This window comes from Ambystoma mexicanum, chromosome 14 (assembly GCF_040938575.1).
Source record: "Ambystoma mexicanum isolate Mex_15411 chromosome 14, UKY_AmexF1_1, whole genome shotgun sequence".
NCBI classification, from domain to species: Eukaryota; Metazoa; Chordata; class Amphibia; order Caudata; family Ambystomatidae; genus Ambystoma; species Ambystoma mexicanum.
In genome coordinates this window covers 665,765,372-665,778,850 of record NC_090940.1, presented here as the reverse complement: position 1 = coordinate 665,778,850, position 13,479 = coordinate 665,765,372, and positions in this window count along the sequence as shown.

Genomic DNA, 13,479 nt, shown 5'->3' with positions numbered 1-13,479 from the left:
CTTGAGGCCAAGGACAAGTCTCTCATTCCTTCTCTGGATGTGTTGCAGAGGACAGAGAGTGGAAGCAGGCAGATTTAGAAAGAGGCTGTTGCAATAGTCCAGCCTAGAGAGAACCAGACCTCTGGATACATTGAGCTTCTGGGCGAAGAAGAGGAAAGCAAGAATACCTCTACGGAGGTACAACTGGTAGCGTGACTTTGTAGCAACATCAGAGATGTTAGGAGAGAAGGAGAGTGTGGAGTCGAAGATGACCCCAAGGTTTTTAGTCTCACAGGTGGGAGCAGGAAGAGGGCCAAGAGAGGTCGGCCAGAGAAAGACAGGAAAGGAGGCAGCATGTGTGCCGATGAGGAGAATCTCGCTCTTACTGGCATTAAGCAAAGATAATTGGCAGCACACCACTCCTGGATAGCAGACAGGCAGCCAGAGATGAGGGACAGAGAAGAGGTGGCAGAAGGGAGCCTGAAAATGAGTTGAGTGTCATCCGCATAGCACTGAAAGTTGGGGCAGAGAGCGGCAATGTGGTGGGCAAGAAGTGTCAGGTATTAGTTCAACAGCCAGGGAGAGAGGTTAGACCCCTGGGGAACACCAGAGATATAGATAGAGATAGAGGAGAGGAAGGACCCAAGTTGGACCTGGTCATTCACTTTATATTTGTTTGAGGCAATCTTCATGAGGACTGTCCGATGCACATCTTCAGGTTTGTGGTCTGCTGCTATGAATGTCCTTCCATAGGGGCGGTCAACACTTTATTCCGTAAGAAACCTTTATGCTCTCCCATCCGTATTTTTACTTTACATTCAGTTTTCCCTATACACAAACGTGTACAGGGGCACCAGATTGCATAAATAACCATAGCAGTGTTGCAGTTGATCAATATTCTCTGTTGCCACAAGGTCCTTAAGCCTATGTCAACTTCTTTACTTCTCGTTGTTAGTGAGCAAAAGCTAAACTGCCCACATGGGCTGTGGCCTGCAGGTCTTTCCATTCCCCATTGTCGTGTGAGGGTACTTTGCGACAACGGGCATTCGTATACATCATTTCTCGAAGTTAGATCCTTCAGGTTTTTGCCTCTGCCATATGCGCACCTTCGGTGGTTCAACATACATTGACCCCCCATTCAACACATGCCAATTCTTTTTGATGATTTTACTAATCAGATTAGACAAAGGGTTAACGGAGCTTAAAAACATGATATCTTCGTCTTCCAGAGATTTAGGCCTTTATTCTAGCAAGGGTTCTCTGTGATTGTTAGATGCACTTTTGTATTACTTTTTTGCAATCATTTTAGGATATCCCCGATTCACCAAATTACCCTTCAGTGTCTTGGCCTCATAATAAAATTCTGTTTTCGTAGTGCTATTTCTATTCAAACGTAGGAATTGACCAAAAGATACATTTTCTCTTGTGTGACTGGAATGGAAACTTTAGTATAGTAAAAGAACATTTCAGTCGGTTGTTTTATGAAAAGGTTTTACTTTCAAATCCACAAAATGTAGCCCACATTTGTCAGAGTTTGATGTCAATTTCAAAAACGGATTTTGATCATTCAACCATTTAACAAAAGCATCACAACTCTGTATATCTCCATGCCATATGATCAGGACATCATCAATAAAGCTTTTCCACAGCATAATATGATGTTTGTATGGATTAGTGTCTGTAATGATTTAACTTTTTTCTAATTCTACTACATAAAGGTTGGCCAGGGTAGGGGCTACTGCAGAGCCCATCGCCTTTCCCATGAAGTTGACAGTAAAATTTGTTATTAAACACAAAACAATTCTCTGTCAAAGACATCTCTGTGCACCAGAGAATGAAAGAGTTAGGATTCTGCCTATCATGTCATTTACTCAGTAACATTTCTTCTACCATTTTTAAGGTTGCCACGTGTGGAATTTTTGTATATAACGAGATGATATCCAATCCCACTAGTAGGTTGTCCTCCTCATCGAAGGGGTCACCTTCAATGATTCTGATAACTTCAGAAGTATCCTGAATATACGACTGCATCTTCTTCACATATGGGTTTAGAAATAAATTGTTACTGTTATTGTTATTGTTAACTTGCATTTATATAGCGCCTTATATACCATTGGTATGGTCTGAAGGCGCTGGTAGGTTGAACAACCTTGGGAACCGAAGTTCATATCAGTAGAGAGAGAAGAGAGAGTCAAAAGGGTGCGTGTGGGCACCAGGTTTTGTGCAGCTCGTGTGGTATCCGTGTAATAGCTGCATTCTAGCGGTAGGTGTGCTGGTTGTGAGGTCAGGAGTATGTGTTAGTTCTGGCAGGAATTATCCAGAACGGATGTGGCTGCGTTAGGCCTGAGGAGAACGCGTGGCTGGGGGTGTGTTACCAGCAGTAATTACTTAGAATGATGTGGAGTGAGCGGCGAGTGTTGGTATGAGAACAGTTATACCGAATGGTGTCATAGTATCACTGTGTTCTAGTTGAGTGGTGATGTAAGGAGAGAGTAAGCGTGGTGGTGGGAAAAGATGGGTTATATATCCTTTCAGAAATTCTCTGCATTCCAAATCATACTATATACGTCTGTTCCTTTCACTCCTATCCACTCCATGCATCCTAGTCTGTTCCATATATTTCGGTCACGCATTCATGCATTCCCGCTTGCCACGTGTGTTCGAGTTCGCTCCTGTGCGCTCCAGTTCGCCATGCCTGCTCCAGTCATTGTGGGTTAAATGCACTTTGAGCGTTCTCTGCGTTCCAAACCATACTTTATACGTTACCCAATTCTATGCACTTCAGTCCATTCAATGCCCTCGTATCCACTCTTGTCAGCCTCATGCCTGCACTCTTGTCAGCATCAAGCGTGTACACACTCACCCTTCTACCTACTCACCCCTCTACCCATTCAGCCCCTCTACGCACACAACCCCTCTACGCGCTCAACCCCTCTACGTGCTCAGCCCCTCTCCCCGCTCAGCCCCTCTATGCGTTAAGCCCCTCTACGTGCTCAGCCCCTTTACGCGCTCAGGCCCTCTACGCGCTCAGCCCCTCTACGCGCTCAGCCCCTCTACGCATTCTTCCTCTCTACGCATTCTTCCTCTCTACGCATTCTTCCTCTCTGTGCGCTCAACCCCTCTACGCAATTCGACCCCCTTTACGCACTCAGCCCTCTACGCATCAATCCCTTCTACACACTTATCTGATCCCTGCACTCAGCTGTACCCCGTACTCATCTGTTTTAAGCACTCGTGTCTTTCACGCATTTAACATCAATATCCTGTTCTAAATATTCATCTCTAAACTCATCTGTTCTATACCTTCATCCGTTCTGTACACTCATTCACTCTGTACACTTATCCACTCTGTACACTTATCTGCTCATACGCTCCAACACTCATCCGCTTTATCCACTCAACCACTCTATACACTCATCTGCCCTATCCACTCATCCGCACAATCCACTCATTCTCTCCTCTGTTCTATCCACTTGTCCGTTCTATCCTCTCATCCATTCTATTCACTTATCCGCCCTATCCATTCATCTGCCCTACCCATTCATTCTATCGTTGGTTCTATCAACTTGTCCGTTCCATCCACTCATCTACTCTATCCACACCATCTACTCAATCCCTCGACGCACTCAGCCCCTCTCCCTGTTCAGCCCCTCTACGCGTTCAGCCCCTCTACGCGCTCTGCCCCTTTACGCTCGCTCAGCCCCTCTACGCGCTCAGCTCCTCTATGCACTCAGCCCCTCTACGCATTCTTCCTCTCTACGCATTCTTCCTCTCTACGCATTCTTCCTCTCTACGCGCTCAACCCCTCTACGCAATTCGACCCCCTTTACGCACTCAGCCCTCTACGCATCAATCCCTTCTACACACTTATCTGATCCCCGCACTCACTTGCTCCCCACACTCATCTGTTCCCCGTACTCATCTGTTTTAAGCACTCGTGTCTTTCACGCATTCAACATCAATATCCTGTTCTAAATATTCATCTCTACACTCATCTGTTCTATACCTTTATCCGTTCTGTACACTCATTCACTCTGTACACTTATCCACTCTGTACACTTATCCGCTCATACGCTCTAACACTCATCCGCTTTATCCACTCAACCACTCTATACACTCATCTGCCCTATCCACTCATCCGCACAATCCACTCATTCTCTCCTCTGTTCTATCCACTTGTCCATTCTATCCTCTCATCCATTCTATTCACTTATCCGCCCTATCCATTCATCTGCCCTACCCATTCATTCTCTCGTTGGTTCTATCCACTTGTCCGTTCCATCCACTCATCTACTCTATCCACACCATCCACTCTATCGACTCAACCCCTCGACGCACTCAGCCCCTCGACGCACTCAACCCCTCGACGCACTCAACCCCTCGATGCGCTCAACCCCTCGACGCGCTCATCCCCTCGACGCGCTCAACCCCTCGACGCGCTCAACCCCTCGATGCGCTCAACCCCTCGACGCGCTCAACCCCTCGACGCGCTCAACACCTCGACGCACTCTACCCCTCGGGACGCACACACCCCCATGAAGCACACACCCCCACGATGCACACACCCCCACAACACACACACCCCCACAACGCACACACCCCCACGACGCACTCATCCCCACGATGCACTCATCCCCACGACACACTCATCCCCTTCTACGCACTCATCCCCTTCTATGCACTCATCCCCTTCTAAGCACTCACCCCATCTATGCACTCAGCCCATCTACACGCTCACCCCATCTACGCACTCACCCCATCTACGCACTCATCCCATCTACGCACTCATCCCATCTACGCACTCATCCCATCTACGCATTCTTCCTCCCTACGCACTCCTCCATCTACGTGAATCAACCCCATTTACGGCTTAATCCCCTTTACGCATTCATCCCTCTACGCATTCCTCCCTTCTCTGCACTTATCTGATCCCGTGCTCTTTAGCTCCCCGCACACATCTGCTCCTCGTAGTCGTCTGCTTTAAGGACTCGTGCATTTCACGCATTCAACAGCGATATTCTGTCTTATAAGTTCATCTCTACACTCATTTGTTCTATACTTTCCTCCGTTCTGTACAGTCATTCATTCTGCACATTCATCCACTCATAACGCTCTATCTACTCATCCGCTTTATCCATTCATCCAGTCTGTACACTTATCCACTCATACGTTCTAACACTCCTCCGCTTTATCCACTCATCCACTCTATTCACTCGTCTGCCCCATCCACTCATCCGCCTTATCCACTCATTCTCTCATCCGTTCTATCCACTTGTCTGTTCTATCCTCTCATCCACTGTGTTCGCTCATCCGCTCTATCCATTCATCCGCTCTATCCACTCATTCTCTCATCCGTTCAATCCTCTCTTCCACTTTGTCCACTCCTCAGGTCTTTGCACTTGTCCGCTCTATACACTCCTCCGCTCTATACACTCCTCCGCTCTATACCCTCCTGCATTCTATATACTCCTCCGCTCTACACACTCATCACACTTCCATATTCATGCGTTGTCCATATTAATGTACTCTACATACTCATCAGGTTCACATACTCGTCATTTCTACACACTTATCCCGTATACGCTCATCTGTTCTGGACATTCAAAGTTTTACGCGCTTCTGCGTTCTACTTGCTTCCCCGTATTACGCGCTCATCCGCTCTACACGCTTGTCTATTCCACACATCCAGCCGCTCTACACACTCATCCACTCAACATGTTCATCCAATCCATACACTCATCCGGTCTACATATTCATTCGAATCCCACATTCATTCAAACTATATAGTTATCTGTTCTAAGTAATTCGTCTATGTCATTCACTTTGTTCACTCCGCATGCATTCTATTCGTTTCGGGAGTTTAAATCTTATTACTCCTATTAATCATTTCACTGCTTTAATCTATATTAATTTAATTCTGTTTGCCCTTCTAGATTATTGGGGGATGTCAGTTGCCAGTTTCTTGCATCAGGTGGTTTGATGGATTGGTGTCATTGAGTTGCTGTTGGTCTGTTTGGGTTGGTTTGGTACAGGTTGATTTTAGGGGAAGAGCCAGGATTTCAGCAGTTTGCGAAAAGCCATTAAATCCTCAGTCTGGCGGATGTGGGGTGGGAGTGAGTTCCATAGCGTGGGGGCTACGGCTGAGAATGATGATCCACCTAACCTAATTGAGTTTGTCTTCTGAATGATTAGGAGGCCGGCTGAGCTTGATCTTAAGGTGCGTGGGGTGTTGTAGGGTTTTAGCTTGTCTTGAAGATATTGAGGTCCTGTTTTATGCAGTGCTCAATGTGAGATGCACAAGGTTTTAAAAGTCACCCTGCGGGCTACTGGAAGCCAGTGCAGCGTCTTGAGGGCTGGGGTGATGTGGTCTCTTGGGCCAAGCACAAGAAGCAATTTGGCTTCAGCGTTTTGTGCCCTTTGGAGTTTATTCATTTGGTACGCGTGGACTCCGAGGTATAAGGTGTTTGCGTAGTCCAGTCTTGATATAACGATTGATTGGACTGCAGAGAGTCTGTTGGGAAAGGAGAGATATGGAAAGATGCGCCTAAGGGTTTTAAGGTGGTAGTGGCAGGACTTTGAGACATTGTTGACTTGGCGCGAGAGTGTTAGGTCAGAGTCAAGGGTGCATCCAAATTTTTCACTGAGTTGGAGGGTCTCAGAGACTTGCCCATGGCGGATGGCCACGGTAGTGGTTGAGGGAGAAGCTCCAGGTTTCCACACACCATGATTTCCGTTTTGGAGGGGTTTAACAGGAGGTGGCTTTGGGTCATCCAGAGTTCTATGTCAAGCAGGCAGGAGGCCAGGTCAGGTCTGCAGTTGGGTTTTGAGTTCAGGAGTTTTAAAATTAGTTGAGTGTCGTCGGCGTAGTTGTAGCACAGGATGTTGTGCGAACTAATTAGTGGTGGGAGGATGATTAAGTAGAGATTGAAAAGGAGGGCGGATAGGCACGCTCCTTGTGGGACTCCCGTGTTGACTGGTCGGGCTTGGGAGGTATAGTTGGAGAGTATCGTTATTTGGTACCGATCCTTGAGGAATGAAGCTATCCATTTAAGAGCAGTTCCACGAATTCCAAAGCAGTGGAGGCGATCTAAGAGGATTGAGTGGTTGATTGTGTCGAAGGCAGCGGATAGGTTAAGAAGGATTAGTGCCGCGCATCCAGCGGAGTCTGCAGTCATTTTAAGGTCATCCCAAATTGAGGTTAGGGTGGTTTCAGTTCCGTGGCGGGCTCTAAAACCTGATTGAGCGGGGTCCAGGAGATTGTTGGCTTCGACAAATGCATTTAGTTGGGAGTAGGCAGTTCGGTCAATGAGTTTGGCAAGGAATCTGGTGTTTGAGATGGGGCAGTAGTTTTTGGGCTCGAGAGGGTCGAGCGAGGGTTTTTTAATTAGAGGTTTGACATAAGCTGTTTTGAATCCGTCGGGAAAGATACCAGAGGAAAGGGAGGTGTTTATGATGGATCTTGCGTGTTCACCTGCGCAGGTGGATGTGAAGATTTCTTTGAGGGTTGCGGCTGGGCAAGGGTCCAGAGGCGAGCCTGATGGTTTGCGGGCAGATAGAAGTTTGTGAAATTGCTCAGGTGATATTGGACTAAAGGATTCAAACGTTGGTTGCGTAATGGTTGCATCTGGTGGGGTGGCCGGTATGGGGGTTGAATTGCTTTGGGGATGTAAGAGAGCTAGGTTGGTGACTAGAGTATTTGTTCTTTCGAGAGCCGTGGTGAAGAAGTGGAGGGAGAGTGAGTCGCATAGTGATTGTGAGGGAGTTGGGACGGTCATGTTGCAGGCCAGATGGGTGAATTCGGAGATGATTTTGTGGAGTTCTTTGCTTGGGTTTTTGCAGTTTTGGATTCGGGAGTTGTAGTGGGCTTTTTTGCTTTCTGGATTTCGGCCTTGTACTGATAGAGGTGTCGGGTCAAGGTGGCCCTGTTCACCTGGGTTTTTTCTTTCTGCCATTTGTGTTCTAGGTATTTATATAGTTGTTTAGTGATCTTGAACTCAGGGGTGAACCATCTGGGGAATTGGCTGCGGCGGGTTGATGGTTTGCAAGGGGGAGTGAGCCGCGTCAGAGATGCATTGAGCCATGAGTCAGCAAATGTTGCCACTGGTTCTAGAATGGAACCTGTATCTGAGACAATTAGCCTCCTGGGGGGTATTTAATAGCATTTTATTGATTTTAGGCAATTCTGGAATATTAGAGTTGCTAGTAGTAAGGTATTCTGCCTCCCTGTTTTGATATCCACTGATGTTCCTGTGCCTTCTCAATCTTGTTGTTAATTAATGTTTTGAGTCTTTCAATTGGATCCTTTAGGGACATCCTCATAGAATGAGCTATCACTCAATTGGCGTTCACATTCCACTAGTTAATCCTGCCTGTTGAGAATCACTATCGCCTTTCTGAGGATTATCGATATGATGATCCTAGCCTGGGTTGCATTGTCTTATCCTCTTTTCGAGGTCCAGTTAGGTGTTAGACAAGGACTTGGAGCAAATGGGCAGGTATTAAATCTTCCTCTTATAACTGACAGACGAGCCAGGGGATCGGAACATCCTCTTCCCCGGGCATTTATGGACCTCTCAAGTGCCTTTGACTATGGAAATAGACAGAAAATGAGGTAGAGAAACTTGAGGTTCTCTGTATCCGCGACTTTTGTTCAACTGCACTCCACTTTCCCTCTCCATACCAGCTGTGTGTTACCTGACAGCCAGATTCCACACCCTTTGCAATCTGAAAATATTGTTGCATGTGTGCGCTTTGCAAAGAATTACATTAAAAAAAATTCTAGGCAATATACGTTATTCCCCTGCCTCTAACCTATATAGTTAGAAATATATGTGTGACCTAAAGGCCACTGTGATATATTGATGATGGCCTGAGCTCACTCCATTTTTTGCGTCAAGGAACCTGAGGCAAGCGCACACCTGCATGTGCAGAGATCTTGCATGCCAATATCGAAAGAACCGTCAGCAACACCATAGCACAGCAAGAGATCTAGTGAACCACTATAAAAAGAACTGTCAGCAGCACCACAACGCAGCAAGCGATCTAGGGAGTCAATATAGAAATAACCGGCAGCAGCACCACAACACAGCAAGCGATATAGGGAGTTATAACCTGGCCCCCTCCTGGGCATCCCACTATGCCTGTTACCTTCTGTCGTGCAGGTGAGCATCACCGGTTTTTCCCGTGGGGTCCACGCAGCTCCTTTCCACTGGAGGACTTCTGCGGCTCAGTCCGCAACTGCTCCTGGTGGTTTGCCTCTTCCTTTGAGGCCTTGGGAGTCTCAGCGTCATTTATGGACCAGCCACATTCTTGGGTCAAGTCACTGCCTGGAGCTCTTCTTCGTTCTGGGTTGCCGCCCTGGTACTCATATGGTAGGGATGGGCGACTCTCAGCTCTCACTCGTGGCTTCACTGGTGATCTGCGTTCGAATCCCCTGGGCTGCTTCTTCGCCATTAAAGGTTAGTCCTTCCTCTCTTTTATTCAAGTACTGCTAGTCCCTCCCCAGCATGAACACAGAGTCTTTTGTTTGTCTTTGCAGGTTGATCTCTACTCCTCTTTCCCTCTTCTTCATCTCAGTATGGTTGGCTGCCTGCCAACCAAGAAGCACTCTTTTTTTATAGTTTTTATTATTCCTCTTCTCAGTACTATTAGAAAGTGTAGTTGTGAATGGGTCAGCATCACAGTTACAAATAGAGCATTGAGGGGTGATACCTTAGAGAGAGGGAGGAGTGATGTCCTTTAAGAGGCCATGAGGGAGTTCTGTAAAGGAAAGGGAGTCCTTATCCCTGAGGGGGGAGTCTTGCTCTATGAGGTCCTCCCACTTATTACCACCCCAAGGGGGAATATTGGATAGCAACCTCACCTCCCTAGCCTCATTAGGAAAGGCTCCCCCCTCCGGAGAAGTGACAGAATCCCATGAATCGTCACAGTATCCACAAGCAATCATCGGAGTCAGGTGGGTGGGTCGATGAGGAATCTGTGGGAGAAATTATTGAATTAATGAGTGAAAATATCACTGAAGGTAAGTAACAACTGATTCCTTATCTCATGAAGACTGTCAAACCCATACTGATACGGGAGAGAGGAGAGGGTGTAAAAGACACACTGCACCAAAAACACCTGAGCCTCCTCTCCAGCCAGAGTGTTGAGGTGCAGGTGGTTAGTGAAGGTGTGAGAGGGCATCAATACAGCTGCTTGGAAGATGCCCAACACTCTAACACTCTAATAAACGCTCAGCTGTTCCAGCCATCCACCAGATCCGCTCGTCCCTGGCATCTGACATGGAGAGAAAATATCTGAATAGGGAACCAGCCTGCAGGTGATGAGTGTTGAGATGCTCTAATTCACAATACTGGCAAGGGTCCCTCGACACCACCCGAATGGAGGATGATGTTGGTAATGACCTCTGAGTGAAATAAATAAAGGATTGATTGACAGGATTATGGCAGGCCCACATTTCGAACCAGAACTCAGCTGGGTCTGAAAGGGAACTGTGTTTGTGACGAAGGACCATGGATTTCTCTAGAAATGTTGATTTTAGCTTCTAGAGCGGAAGTTGCGGAGTCAAAATTCAGGGAGAAACCCAAGAAAGGCTTGGACCAGAGACCGTTTTTTCCAATGGATGATGAAACTGCGACATTGAATGAGCACGTCACCTGGCCGGCCAGATGAGTGACGAGGTCACTGTCCTGAGACTCAGAGAGCATGGCACCCAAGTACAGATATCCTGCCATGAATGTCTATTTCTTGGTGAAGCACCAATGGGCAGAAGATGATCCAATGTAGACACGAAAACCATCAAATCTGTCTTGTCAGATAATTGCTCATCACCAGCGTAATTCATGTGATCCGATGATAATCTTCTGCGGCTTAGGTGGCACTGAGCAGTGGTTTGCCTCTTGCGTCAAACTATCGAAAACCCAGATGAAGTTCTTCTATAAACATTGCTCCGACACAAGACACCTGAGAAGCGATACAACGCTTCATAGATATCACTAAAATATTTAACAGGTTTTTTTCATTTCTAATATTCTGAGCAAATAAATCCAGTTGCTGAATGTGCCTTTTGCGCCATGAACTCTAGTCCGCTGGAGACTGAAAGCCGTAGAGTGGGTGACCTGGTACCGTCCACAATGCCAAATGGATGAGAGTTTGGAAACTGTACACACGAACCCGGAAAGAAGGTTGGGTTCCTGCAAGAATGCCTAAGTTGTACAAGCCCTGGACCAATCAGAAAGAATCCTTAATTGCCGGGTGCAGTTGCCTCCCGCGAGCCTGAGTCTGAGATCACGATCAATACAGAGGGAAACGACCCTTCCCTGATTACTTATTCAGGCAGAAAATGAGGTCCGCGCCCTGCAGAATCCGACATTTCCTCTGTAATTGGAAATCTTCCAACGTAATTGAATCGCTTTTATCCAGCTTCCATCTTTGATATTGTTGTGAAGTTGATGGTATTTGCCTAATCATGTCTTGTCGGAGTCGTGTCTTATCGCTATTCCAGTCGGGAGAGTTTCTTGTCAGTTGCGTCCATTTAACAGGTGAGTCTTCGGATTACAGTGATGGGCGCTGAGTGATGGGCGCGCTGGAGTGCCCTGGGTTGGCACCGGGGATGCGCCTTTCAGGAAGAGCAATTTGACAGCCTGTCGGGTCCTGACAATGGCAGTTGAACTGGCGTTTTACCCCCCAGAAAAAGCCAAGAACAATGCAACGCGGGCACAGATGCCAGCGCTCTGGGTGGGATGGGAACTGCTGGCAGGTGTGCAGGCATACACGCGAATAATCTGCAGCAAATACTGGCATCCCATACATACGACACCCTCTCAATTATATCTTCAATATACAAAATAAAACACTAGAAAGCGTAATTGGGCTTTTAATCCAGATCAGTGTAAGACAGGGGAAACATCCACAATCACAAAGAACATGAATTTCATGCACACCCGCTGGCCTGCAAAGCCACCTCTCCAGAAGTGAATTAAAGGAAGGGCTCCAGTGGGAGGGGAAGGTAAAGGGGAAATGGGCAGAGCAGAGAGCCCCTCACTCAGCAAATAAAAAAAAGCCAGAGCAGTCCACTTTCCATACATATTGCTGTAGCCTGCGCTGGCGTGGAGACCACCGGTAGAGGACTTGAATAAATGACCCGCACGCGGAACTGCAGTGTAATGACCTGGGCCAGGAAGGGGCGTGGTCTCTTTATTAACCAGCGCGTGCGCAGTGGGCATAAGGAACTTCCTGCATGGGCGGGGCGTCCAGCATCACATCATCCCTCTCCGAGTATAACAAAATGTCAACAACCCTTGACTCCAACACATACTAGGATTAATGACTTCATTAACTGTACACGTTGTGATGTAGTTTATGCGATTGTATGCATCTGTGGCAAGTTGTATGTAGGCAGCACTATCAGACAGCTGAGAGTTCGCATTAGGGAACCCCTGGCGAGTCTGAGCAGTGCCGACCCCTAAATCACCATTGGCGACGCACTGGCAGAAACAATCATCAGTGGGGCAATAAAGAAAATCTACGATTTGTAGGACTGATGAAAGCAAAGAGAAGGAAAAGGGGTGGAGATGTGAGGCTGACACTGAGGCAATTAGAAAGTAGACTAATATGTGTTCTCAGGTGCAACAGGAAGGGTCCCTATTGTGATCATGAGATGCACGTTTTCCTATAAATTCCCCAGGGGGCTGCTGTTGGACGTGAAGCCACCCTGTTTCCCATTGTGGTCCCCTTTCTCTTCCTTTATCACATGTGATCCTCTTGTTCTGCAATAGTTGTGTATTTGATTCTTTCAATCAATAGGGTTGGAAATCTCTGCTCTTTGGCTTCAGAGGCCAATTCCTCTGGATGTCATCTATTCAATGTCTTTCATTTGAAGCACACTCAGACATTTGGTTTGAGGAATCCTTTCCCAAGATGTAGATCACCTAGTAGCGAGTCACCGGCCCTATAATTGTTCATGATCCACTCAGGCGAGCCAGTACCCCATTACCGTGCTCATGGTCTATCATTGAACCTCAGAGTTTTCATGTTCAGCAATATAGCCCTTTATGTGACTTATTCGACATTTTAAGGAGCTTTTCATATTTGACACTAGACTTATGCTGTCTCAATTCATTTACTATAACACGTAGCCTGTTCAACCTGCGTCTAATCATCTCAGCAGGTTTGTAAATGGATCAGTAGTTACTGTACCTGTATAAGGTTTGCGGTTTTTCATTTATGTTATCTGTTTGATGTCATAGGAGGGTCAGCATTTATTGCCTTACTCCATTTGTATTGCATTATGGCTTTGAAGTACATTACTTGCGCAATAGTGATTGATAGCATCGCGGGATAGGAAGTATTTAATTTGTTGACGATTATATTAAGTCATTTTAGTAGATTACCTTTTCTATAGTAATTACGTCTTCGCAACTTACATCTTTTCCTATACGCGCAATATGCGGTTCCTTGTTTACTCTTGATGTCATGTGTTAATATACGCATGACATCATT